At 35.9% G+C, this 13,534-nt stretch overlaps 1 protein-coding gene across 1 annotated transcript in view; it reads right to left on the bottom strand.

Moving 5' to 3' along the window:
• Positions 1–13,534, bottom strand: part of LOC134678414 (pre-mRNA-splicing factor 38B-like) — a 284,815-nt gene that overhangs the window by 102,003 nt on the left and 169,278 nt on the right. The gene's annotated exons all lie outside the window — the stretch shown is intronic.

Genomic DNA, 13,534 nt, shown 5'->3' with positions numbered 1-13,534 from the left:
CCTATATGGCAAAATACCCAGATTTTGAAATTAGTAACTTACACAAACAAAAGACAAATTAATTTCTTTCGCGGAAGTTTGCATCATGATAATATTATTTTGCATTTACCCATTTGAATAATAGAATGAAAAGTGAAATATCATTGTCCACAATTCGCATGCATTTGTGTCAAATATTTATAATTAAATTCAAATACTTAAATAAGTAATTTTAGGTATAATTAACTCGTCAGACATAAAACACGATCCTAGAAAACAAATTAAAAATCTAACTTTTCAGTTAGGTACTCCGTCATATCTATGCTTAAATGATTTTATACCCATGTCAAGTACTTAACAATAAAATTAACTTAAAAATTTAAATCTAGCATTTCCTTGCTGTAACTAACTTAGTAAGTGTACCTTGAATTATATTAAATTCATCAATAATCAGATATTGTACACATTCACTTTTTGATGAACAGATATATACCTACCTCGGTCAAATACATAACCCTCTGGCCACTCAGACTGCAGAGGCCTATAAAAAGGTTTCCGTTCCATTCTAAATCGATCTTTATGTAGGTATTTTGACAAATCAAAATTGCATTTGTATTGACAAGTTTTGATGTCTGTGCGGCTACAAGATACAGTTTCAACCTTATCTTATCTCATGCTGGTATCTAATAGATTTCAGCATCTTACGATAAAATCCTTTGAACCATATCAGCTATAGTTATATAAAAAAATACTTGCCAAAATCCATGTAAAATAAATGGAGAGGCATCCGGATTTAAACAACCTGTTATTGATTTGAGTCTTTTCAAAATGGCTTATATCTCTATGGACACCATACAAAAATCCTGGTGTCCATAGAGAAATAAGCTATTTCGAAAAGACTGTCCTCAACTATCATCGACGATATTTTAGGATTTTTTGATATTTAGCGGGAATTTTTAATATTCTGGGGTTGCCCAATGCAAATTTTAGGATACAAATATACAACAAAGATAGATACATGAGACATTAAAGAAAACAACGTTGTTTCCATACTTTTGGCCTTGGGTGTAGATATAGGTATTAAGGGAAAAATTCACCGCTTACGGCAGGACACGAACCTGCGGCCTTTTGGAACACCGTTTGGACCTTTTGGACTCGACGATCATTGTGATAGTCGTCTCAGCGAACGATCTCATAGAGAAGATTCTCGACCATCACCTTGAGAGACTCGCTAGGTGGCTGGATCAAGGGTCAGATGCAGAAAGCAGTAGTCTTGGACACGGCACGGATAGACCGACGGTTCCTCTCTGCGGCCCTGACCACCGGCAGCTTGGGCCTTGCCCCGCTGCTGGCGGCACACTAGTTTAGGTTTTTGTAGTGTTTTATACAATATTTGTATAAATACCTAACCTAAGAAGACGAATAAATAAAGGAATTAAAACTGTCACAATGATATTATCTTGGAGCCGTTTCTGTATTCAGGCAAATATTTGTGCCCCATATCAAACACACTTAATACTTTTACAAATAATTATAATCGAGGCATTTGTGTCAAATAACTGGTGTTATTTGTGTTTATTTAATTCATAATTACTTTTATTTTAACTGTCCCTGATTGGATGATCTAGAGAGGACGATAAGTTTTCATGCCAAGTGCTACGTCCAGTATGCAGCTAGCTTATAGTTACATATCTACCTAGATATTTGTCTCTAGTATTTACATTGGCTTCTCTGATATAATATGGTGGCGACTGCACATTTCTGGTCGGATTCGGATGCTCCACTTCACAATTCTCGCACCGCGCGTTTGACACAGGCGATGCCGAATAACGGTTATGTTAATGTGTCCACAACCTGTATTGGACACTGCCAGTTTTGAGTTTAGGCACTCAACAGCAACACTTATACATACAGTCGCCATCAGATACATCGGAGCGGCCAAGGTGCTCTCAAATATCGGAACGGGGAGCACTATTGTCAAGAATGTCTAAGCGTTCCGAGTGCGTGTTCCGATATTTTTGAGCACCTCGGGCGCTCTGATCCATTTGATGGTGACTGACATGGCTTATGACTTTGCGATACCTAAGGTTTACCAAGAGTGGAACTGACATATCAAGAACGCGCAGAAAGTATCTCAAGTATCTGCCACCCTGGAATATGTAGGAAAGAAAATTTTCAAAAATTGCAGATTCCCATGAAATGTTCTTTGTATTTTTTCTGCACGTTTATATTGACGAACCTTATAATGAAATCTTATAGTTTAATTTCGATTTCTATGCCACCTGAAATAGACGCCAATTGGCAATGAGGCCAATGAGTGACAGTTGTCAACAGTTAAAAATATTGAGAAAAATTATAATGATACTTTAGAAGTAATGAGGGAACAGATGAACATACATATAGCGGTCAAAATCATAACCCTCCTTTTGCGTTGCCGTAGTCGGGTAAATATCATCTCAGCTAACAATCTACACTATCTAATCTAGCTACAATCTATTTTTCTACTGACCATAAAATTGTAGGTATACTTGAAATAAACAATTTAAAATTTAATTTATATAATTTAATAAAGGTGTATGTCCCAAGCCCTCTCGTGCATGAGAGGAGGCATGTGTCCAGCAGTGGGACGTATATAGGCTGAATATTTTTTTATTTTATTTTAATAATCCCTAATCTGAACGGGAATTTACTAAGTTGAAACTTGCATGAGATTTTTCTCATAAAAGTTTTCAGAATTTGAGAATGTACCTACTGTGACTTACACATTGCTAATTGCACCGCGTCATGTTCTAGACATTCCTTCTGTACTAATTAAAAATCCCTCGACAGGTTTATTTGTTTTCCTCAAATAAAACAACGTCAAGTTTTTCAGCTGATTCATAACCGCAGTGCGAAAATAGGCAGGACAACTTATTGGTATTGTTACTGGGATTCCGAAGTGCTTACCTACGTGGTAAGGATTTTCGTAAATCATTTTACATATTTGGATATTTGGTTGAAGACTGCATTATTAATTTATGTAAGTACAGAGATGGTCAATCTTATAGCATTTTTGGTGCAGCGGAGTGGTGTTAACGGAATTGGGACAGATAATTCCAACTGAAATTGTAAATTAAGGTTAATATTAACGTAATGGACGCTAATTAATCATTATACGGCAAAACACTGCAAAACGTAATTCAAGACCAAAAAAAGTAAGACAGTGTTGTCACTTTTTACTAGCGCGTCTTGTATTTATGTAAAAATAAGTAAATAAAAGTACTTTTTTTTAAATCGTAGGAGTAAAATTAGGTACTAATAAATAAATTATCTTAGCGTGATTATTTATTAAAAGGAATATACTATTTTACAAACAAATTATTGCAGTGGCAACATTATCTTACTTTTTTTAGTCTTGAATTACGTTTTGCAGTAAAGGGTTGAAATTGTTTTTACCAATTCCTTTAACACCACTCCGCTGCACCGAAAATGCTATAATTTTTACGATGTCTGAATTTTATGTACCTACATATGTATATCTATGGATTTAAAATAACACTTCGTTCACTAATAACTTAAAAGTAATTACCCACGTACTTATACGTAAATTAGGATTAAGTTAATTTAATTTGATATTAATTTTTGAATTTGTTGTATTATCACTTATTTTAGTTTTTAATATCTTTAAGTGTCTCAAACTATATACCTACTTATTTTCCTTACAAACTGTGTTTCTTATCCCACCTAACCTTACTGGGTAGGTACAGTCAGCAGCAGAAGTTGCTAAGCGGACTAGGTGTTCAAAATGATCTAGACGCGACTTAATTGTTAAGAGAATAAGAGCGTGTCAAGGTAATTCTGAACACCTCGCCCGCTTAGCAACTCCTGCTGCTGACTGTACATATAAATTCATATTTTCAAGTATGTATTACATATTTATATTATAACATATAATAAATCATTTATTTCAAGTACTTAACTTTTACAGACTCATAGATATGTAGGTATTGTTAGCGAGTATGTATTTATAGCTATGTTAGTGTTTACACTTATCATGTATACTATACGTATATATGTACACGTATATACCTAATTGTTAAAAATTAAATTAAAATTTGATGAAATAAAATAATGTTTCTAGAAGTATGTACAACACTTACACATACATTTTTTTTTACTTCCTAATAGGATTGAACGAGCAACTTATAAGTTGCGCTTGCGCATATAATTCATATAGGTATACAAACTACGAGCTAAAACAATCATTCTTAGCAATGAATCAATATATCATACCAATGCGATTAGATAAAACATACCTATACTGAATTACTCTAATAGTAATTTGAGTGATTAAGTAGCTTTAAAAAAAGCAAGACGGTTATCACATGGCAAATATACCTATAGACAGATAACGAGGGCGGTCCCACAGTAGTTATTTGCTTTTGCCACCGTATTAGTTATAACATTTATATAAATAAATAAATAATAAATAAATAAATATTATAGGACATTCTTACACAGATTGACTAAGTCCCACAGTAAGCTCAAGAAGGCTTGTGTTGTGGGTACTCAGACAACGATATATATAATATACAAATACTTAAATACATAGAAAACAACCATGACTCAGGAACAAATATCTGTATCTTCATACAAATAAATGCCCTTACTGGGATTCGAACCCAGGACCATCGGCTTCGCAGGCAGGGTCACTACCCACTAGGCCAGACCGGTCGTCATATCATTAGATATTTACCAGTTGCTTTTCGGTGAAGGAAAATATCGTGAGGAAACCGGACTAGTTACTTAATCCCCACAAGGCCTAGTTGCCCCTCCCGACGCAAAAAGAGGGGTGTTAAATTTTTACACCCTTGTTTGGCTGTGGCATCGTAACTCTCCAACGGATAGACCGATTTCGATGCGGTTTTTTTACGTGAAAGCGAGTTACCTTACGGTGGTTCTTAGCTTAGCTCGTTTCTAAAATAATACAAGGCATTTTTGACATGAAATAGATTTTTGGCGTATAGCGTAGGGGATGGAATAAAAGTCTATACATCGTACGCGACCGCGCAAACCTACGTGGTAAAGGCAATAATATGTATATGTCATAGGATGCAATATAATATCAGTAAATGTAACCTATCTGCATAACATAAACCGCATTTGTGAAAGGTACCCATGAATCATTTGCTTTTTGTATACCTGACTCACCGGAAACATCAGGTAGCTGACTATTGATCTTTTAAACAGTTATAACTCCAAAATGGGACCTTTATGTTATGCTTAACCGAGGACTACGTTCATTTTGGTGACATTACTATACTTTATGTTAAAGCCCCTTAAATTAAAAAAAATCGATATCTCTTTCTTTATGTCTCTCAAAAAACACTTTACTTATTTTATTCTTGTCTATTAAGAGTATTAAGTACTGTCTACTTACTTGAGACCTTCCTAATGAGCTTAAACTGGATGTGTTTGTGTTATTCTATCGAGGAGATCCTTTGGCTACATCAACAGATCAGCTCCGAGTTAGTACATTATTAAATTCGTCGTATTACTGAATTACTCCAAACTTTACTTCAATCAATATTAGGACCTGGTTCTAATATTTGCGCCTTTGTAGCTAGTTACTCGTCTCCGACATCTGACAGCTAACAAGTATATATATAGATATGAGATTAATTATTTTATATTTTTAATATACCTAACGTAAGTTCATGCATTTAATTATGATAAATAACTTACAATGATTGCGGGCAACCGCATTGATCGATTATCCTTATGTAATAATAACCAATAAATAATTATACATATCAAAGAATAGGAGTGGTTATTAATTAAAATTTAGATTAATTTATTTTATAACATATTGATTACCTACAGTACAATAGTACATTTCGATGCTAGTGCGGAAGGTATGTCATTACTTCACGAGTACCGAGATATCTTGCCACGAGCCGCAGGCGAGTGGCAAGACTCGGGACGAGTGAAGAATGACATTTCCGCACGTGTATTGAACGACGTTTTTTAATACAGTTGCGAAAAAATAAGAAAAACATTGTTAATCGTACACTAAACAAAAGTGGTAACAGTGACAGCTCGGTTAGACGTCGTCTTTAAGTATATTATATCTATGGGCGTTTGGCAGCTATTCCGTTCCATTCAGTCAACTTATTAAGAACGGAATTTTCAATATTGAATATTAAAAAATAAACGTGTTATAATGATGAAGAGGTAAGTAATTAAATATGAAATATAGATGGTCAAGCAAATCTTGTCAGTAGAAAAAGGCGCGAAATTCAAATTTTCTATGAGATGATATCCCTTTGCGCCTACATTTTTCAAATTTGCCGCCTTTTTCTACTGACAAGATCTGCTTGACCAAGTATATGTAATATTTTTCGTATTCTTACATTAACGGTAGGTTTTTATGCTGATTACGACGTTTAAAGGAAACTAATATTAACACTCATCAATAAGTAGTCGTGAATTGGAACAAGTATAAATTTAAAAAAATTGGAAAAGTAAAAAGCACTAGTTCGAGATAACCAACTTTCCGCACGCTAAACAGCTACGTAAAGTAGCACTTTTTGAGCAACTGTATTAAAAATTATATTACTTAATTGATACTACCTATATTTAAAACGGATATCCCAAGTGGGCTGATTTTTAGATTGTTTAAAATTTTTGGAGCACAATTTCGTCGTATTATGTGTAAAAGATTTTCCTCCGAGTTACCAAAATAGTACCTATGGCACTTTCGCTGTCGTTACTCAACGGACGGCGTCCTAACCTAACTAATCGGTAGTGACCCTGCCTACGAAATATGAGGTCCTGAGCGGCTACCTCGAAAACCGAAATTCGCAAATTGCGGGGATCTTTCTCTTTTACTCCAACGAAGGCGTAATTAGAGTGACAGAGAAAAATCCCCGCAATTTGCGAACTTCGATTTTCGCGGTTATAGCCCTGGGTTCGAATCCTGGTAATTTATGTATAGATCACGGACAGCATTTGTTCCTTAGGCCCTTGAAATATAATCCATATCTCAACATTTTCCTGCGTCAATTTTATATCTTATCAAAATAAACTTGAAGTTTGAAACGTACGCTACGTTCTTATTACTAGGTAATTCATAAAAATAGGGAAAGATAAGTGAATGAGCGAATTTTCCTTATAGTAATTGCAATTTATTTATTATTGTATTCGTAATGGTGGTACGGAGAAACATTATCCTGATTAACAAGTTGTATTGTCAGTATGATGTATGATGAACATCACATTAAAAGATCGTAAAAGAGCAGATGAAATAAGAGCAAAAACGAAAATAGAAGACGTAATCAAGAAAGTAAGAAAGTTAAAATGGCAATGGACAGGCCATATGACACGGGATAGTAAGGAAAAATGGACCAAAATAATTACAGACTGGCAACCACGAGACGGTAACAGAAAAAGAGGTAGACCAATTAAAAGATGGATGGATGACATCAAGTCGATAGGGGGCGCCACCTGGTCCAGAAAAGCCATTGATAGAAAGGAATGGAAGCAGCTGGGAGAGGCCTATGTGTCAGATGACACGCTGAACACTAATCCGGTGAATACGATGTGTTAGTTTTTAAGTAAATTTGTTTATATATTTTTTGTAATACTGTTTTAGTTTTTGGCAATAAAAGGCTATTATGATTATGATTATGATTATGATTGTCAGTACCGCTAGTGTACAGTCACCTGCAATAATATGTTACTCTCCGAAGGCCGCAAAAATATGTGACACGCTCTTATGGCTCTACGAATAAAAACGTGTCAGATATTTTTGCGGCCTTCGTTGTGTAATATATTATTGCAGGTGACTGTACCTATCAATCCTATCATTCTATAGCGTGACGTGACATATAGTTAGACCGTAAAAAGTCTGCAGCGATTTTGATAGCCCACGCAGTGCAAGTGTCATTTTAAACGTCAAACTTCTATGAAATTATGACGTATAAATAACACTTCCACTGCGTGGGCTTTTATTGGTGCGACTATACGCGTTTGCGTTAAGTCTCATCTTGTATGGGATTTTCAATTTCCAAAACGTCTCGCTTGACGCCCTGCTCTACTCGTAAATCCCATACAAAATCAGAGTTAACACAAACGCGTACCTCCATCATGCTATCGAATAAAATTTACACTAATATAACTACTAACTAGAAACTAGAATAGTTTTCAATATGTTTGTCTGTCTGTCCATCTCTAGATAGGTATCTGTTACGTTTTCACGACAAGCAATATGTCTAAGAGAATTTACAAAAATTGCTTAGATCCCATCCCATGAAATATTCTCTGGATTTTTTCTGCACGCTAAAGTATTGCCAAACCCTCTTGCAATAGTTTATAACTAGTCTATGGTTTATAATTCTATCACAATTGAAGTAGGTAGACGCCAATGAGTGACGTAAATATTAAATGAAACGTCATCAATAGTTACGAACATTGATTGACCAATAATCCGTAATCTGGGGGACGATTTTTTAATTTCTGTCGCTCTTTTTCGTCACTCGAAAATCGGTGTAAAACAGCGAAATGCAAATTTTTGAAATACGAGCGATCGAAATTTGGAATCTATTGGTATTGACCACTCGATTTCAATTCTATTAGTAGAATTTGAAATGCCTAGTAGCGGAGATATTATTTAACGAAATCGAGTGGTCGAAATTACAAAAATCGGCCCCCTGAACGGGAACTTTCTAAGTGGAAACTTTCATGATTATTTTCTCGTTACCTACAATTTCCAGACATTTCGATTTTTTTATAATGATCTGCAACTTGCACATACATTCGTGCTAATGGCATTATTCATAAACGTGCTACAATCCTCAATTACCCATTAATAATGTGTCTTAATCTGTTGCCTACTTTGACTTAAGTATTAAGAAATGGATAAAATATAATTAACTGAGGTTTGTGAAGTTTTATGAATAAGGGGGGCTAGTTTATCCTCTAGCCGCCCATACGTCAAACCTTGCCAAGCTAAATTAGATTTTATTTTGTCAACGCAAAGTTCAAATTAGAATGGAACAGGAGACCTTTTTATAGGTCTCTGGGCGGCTTGAGGTTATAAGTACAAGTAGAAGTTTTCCATACAAAGTTACAAATTACAGCGTGCAAAAAGATTTAGTTCCTTTCGGTTCGTCATGGGATTTCATTATTAACGTTCTTAGTTCATGACCGACTCTAGCCTAATCTGAGGGCCTAACCGCAAACCACGTTCGACTTGTGGCCTCCCTGTCATACTTACGTGCGAATTTACAAGTGTGACAGAGAGGCAGGCACTCTTAATTTTATTGCAGCTATTACAATTACAACGTGATGAAGGACCGTCTAGTCACTACGTGAACAAAATTGCATTTTCCTTCTTGATGCGCGTGAATAAACCCATTCATAATTAGCAGATTCATTCACGATCATGACTCAGAGAAGGATTTACCCATACCACAGAATAAATAATAGTACTAGGTACAGAAGACTCACTCTCTAACAAAACGCGTCTGTCACGATCAGCATAGATATGGCCGCTAGGTGGCGACAGCGCCACGCGCGGCTTATGACAAACCCCAAAATTGGGGCCGAACGGATGTACTTTTAGCTACCTGTAGCAAAGCGACGAAATCGCGGAGTGAGCCACGCCTGCCCATACGATAGACGTTACGGGGGCTGACGCAAAATTTTAGCTTTTAAAAACTGAAATTAGATGTTATATACTGCAAAAAAAAGTGACCAAGCACCAAGGTGGTTGAGGCCGGAATCGAAACGACGTCATCAGGCCCCGTAGACAACATGTCCACCATCAGAAAAAAATACATTACTAATACTTAAGTATTTTTTCTAATATTTAAAATGATATTCCTATTAGATAAGAAGACACTTTTACTGGAACAAGCTCTCTTTTTTTTTTGCTGGGTAAGATTGTAAGTACTCATTGTTTCTATATTGAGCGTAAAGTCCTGAATCTCATCGAGTACCTAAGAATATCATTAATTTGCATTATTTCTACTTTTCTAGTGAAAGCGCTCTTAAGGTATAAGGTGGGGTCTGACTAACTTAGTTTATTTAGCTCGAGGCAAGTCAAACAGTATGAGGATTCCATACATAGTCTTAAGGGTCCACTGATTAACAGTCCGCCGAACGGTATCGGCCTGTCAGTTAGAACAAAATTTTGTCAGTTCCGAACAACCGACAGGCCGATACCGTCCGGCGGACTGTTAATCAGTGGGCCCCTTTATCCTACCTACCTTAAATAAATACCTTTACAGATTTAATGACATAAATAAACTATTTTAATTTCGAGGATATTCAATCGCATAAAAAGCACGAATCCACTTAATATAGACATTACTGCGCCGCAATAAGTTCTAGTTTAGCTGAACAGACCTTGACCTCTTTGATAGTGCATTGATAACGGTCAAGAGCATGTGTTTACGATATACGTTTATAGGATAGGCCCCTGTTTGCCTGACATACAGTTCGTTTTTTTTAGCATTAAAAAGAACTTGCAAGAAAGTAAGCGATCTTGACATGTCTTTTAATTGAAAAACGCTTTATATAAAACTATTACTTAATATGAAAGCAGAAGAATATAAATGATCGTATTAGATTCATAATTGTTACATATTTGCCGTAACTTATTTTTAAAATGTGTTTTTCAATTAAAAGACACATCATCAAGATTGTTTACCTAATTTCTAATGCTAAAAAAACGAAGTATAGTTCTGTCTGTAGGTACCCCTAGTGTAAAGGGGCCCACTGATTACCAGTCCGCCGGACGATATCAGCCTGTCAGTTGTTCGGAGCTGGCAAATTTTGCTTTTAACTGACAGGCCGATATCGTCGGGCGTACTGGTAATCAGTGGGCCCCTTAAGTTTATTCGATTAGCTAGATCGTCGTATTAGATCGTCTATTCGATAGCGTGACGTGACGTACGCATTTGCGTTAAGTGTCATTTTGTATGGGATTTTGTGTTTGCAATACAACCCGCTTGGCGCGCTGTTCAAAATCCAGTTGTTGTTGCTGTTCTTAATTTAATTAATTATATGTAATATGTATTATAGAATATATGTATGTATATATTTGCTGTAGGTAAGTTGCTAATATTATAAGTAACTAAGAAACTTTTCGTTTTATTATCATTATAATTTTCTTTTCTTGTTCTTTTATTTACGCTGCTGGTAAAGTACGGATGTCTACCGTCTCCAATTCTCCCTCAATTGCTCAAAGGTTAACTGGAAGAGATCCCTTAAAGGGATAAGTTCGCCTTTGTACTAATGACGAATGTTATTTTTCCTGTTTTGTTTTGTTTTGTTTTTTGTACAATAAAGTGTTTTACTACTACTTACTACTAAAATCCTATCAAAAGTCACGATATCGAATGGAATTTACGCTAGGGGTTCCGATTATTGCCGAAAATAGGTATCATTCCAACTATAATTGCCGAAACTGAAATCAAAACCGAAAATTCTATTTTCATCTCTCTGGCACGATATTGCCATCAATAATTTAGTTATAAAGATAACGAAATACATACTAATAAAACTACAAAGATTACTAAATATACTATAAAGATAAGTGAATACTATAAACATAGTCGGTATGCTAACTATGCACCCGACTTGAACAGAATAAAGTAAGGGATTATCATTATCAACGACATATTTTCATAGACGTATGACATTAACACACTTTGTCATTGCAAGTTATCTTGGACCGACTCTAGCAGTCATTACTTTCAGGCCTTTCAGCTGATCTTGAAAATGGACACGAATCCGCACGCCGCTTCGTTGTGCAAGCGGGACAGCGCTATAGACGACGTCTCGCTCACATGCCATCGTGACAATCACGTTAATCATCATTATAGTTAATCGACCGCACCTTGTTTTATACATTTACAACATTAAGAAAGGTGCGGCTTATTTGTTATTATCATTTCAAATACTTATCTAAATCTAATGCCAGATAAGTTTAGATATTTAAAGAGTTTTATATGTATGTTCCAATGTATATTATGTTACAATAAATTTAGGCGGATGATTGCCAAAGGCGTCGTGCAGGTGAATTTGACACAGGTGTCAAGGTTTACATACTTACCGTAAAACGGGGTGAGTAGGTTTCGCGGGGAGAGTTGGGTTATGAATGGGGAGAGAAGGTTTGAGAGGGGGGTGAGAAGAGATCTTAAGGCTACTACTACAAAAATAATGTATTCCAATTTGAAATGGGGCTATAGTAATACGCATAATATAAAAAAATCGATCCGACAATCTTCAAAATCACCTTTGTATGAAATACCCTCTCACCCCAAAACGAGGCACTACGGGGTGAGGTGGGTTTTCCTCTTTATCGTCAAAGTTATGAAATGGAACTACCCAAAATAAAATACAAACGTCCGAACCACTTATTATATATGTCGCAGTCAAAAGTGTGAACTGGTCAAAAGAACTATTAACCGACAAAAACAGGCAAAACTGCTTTTGACAAAAGTAGGATTTTTAGTTTCCAAAACGTCCGCGCGCGCATCTCTAAATCCTATACAAAAACCGACACACGAACGAATAGAATGAATAGACACGAACGGTCGTCAACTCGTCACGCTATCGAATGAAATTTACACTAGTACCTACGGCTACCATAGTACGGCTACCATCAGTTTGGCATTGACATAAACGCTATCCTGAACGTAATTTACTTTCTATATATCTCTTTCGCACTATGTCAGTACGAGCGTGATGCATAGAAAGTAAATTACGTTCACGATAGCGTTTATGTCAATGCCAAACTGATGGCAGGCGTGGCTCACTCCGCGATTTCGTCGCTTTGCTACAGGTAGCTAAAAGTACATCCATTCCACCCCAATTTTGGGGAAAGCCATAAGCCGCGCGTGGGGCTGTCGCCACCTAGCCGCCATATCTGCGCTGATCGTAACAGACGCGTTTTGTTAGAGAATGAGTCTCCTGTACCTATTATTTATTCTGTGCTGATGGTAGCCGTACTGGGGTTCCGAACGTTCCCACGCCGAGTCGCGGTAATACGATTCTTGTTTCATTGTTTCAACGTGACTCGAACACAAACATCGACTCCATTCGATGATTCCCGTTATTTTGCGGCAATATCAATACAAACTTACATCGTGATATCAAAATGATATCTTAATGTCAGTCGCGGGCGCATTTCGCTGTCAAAGAGTTTGCAGCAAGCTCGGCTAATTTCACACTTGCCTTACTTATAGTTCATTTATTTTAGCATTAGAAAAAAGGTAAACAATCTTGATGTGTCTTTTAATTGAAAACACATACATTTTAAAAATAATTTACGGCAAATAGGATGTAACAATTATGAATCCAATACGATCTTTTATATTCTTCTGCTTTCATAAGTAATAGTTATTGATATTTAAAAAGCGTTTTTCGATTAAGAGACATGTCAAGATCGCTTACTTTCTTGCAAGTTCTTTCTAATGCTAAAAAAACGAACTATAGCCTTAAGTCAAGAAATTAGCCGTAGATTTTAATATCTGGATAACAGAGGTTAAATGGTCATCTGATGAAA

This window comes from Cydia fagiglandana, chromosome Z (genome assembly GCF_963556715.1).
Source record: "Cydia fagiglandana chromosome Z, ilCydFagi1.1, whole genome shotgun sequence".
Classification (NCBI taxonomy): Eukaryota; Metazoa; Arthropoda; class Insecta; order Lepidoptera; family Tortricidae; genus Cydia; species Cydia fagiglandana.
Note: the sequence above shows the minus strand (reverse complement) of the source record. Positions and strands in the feature narration are given on the sequence as shown.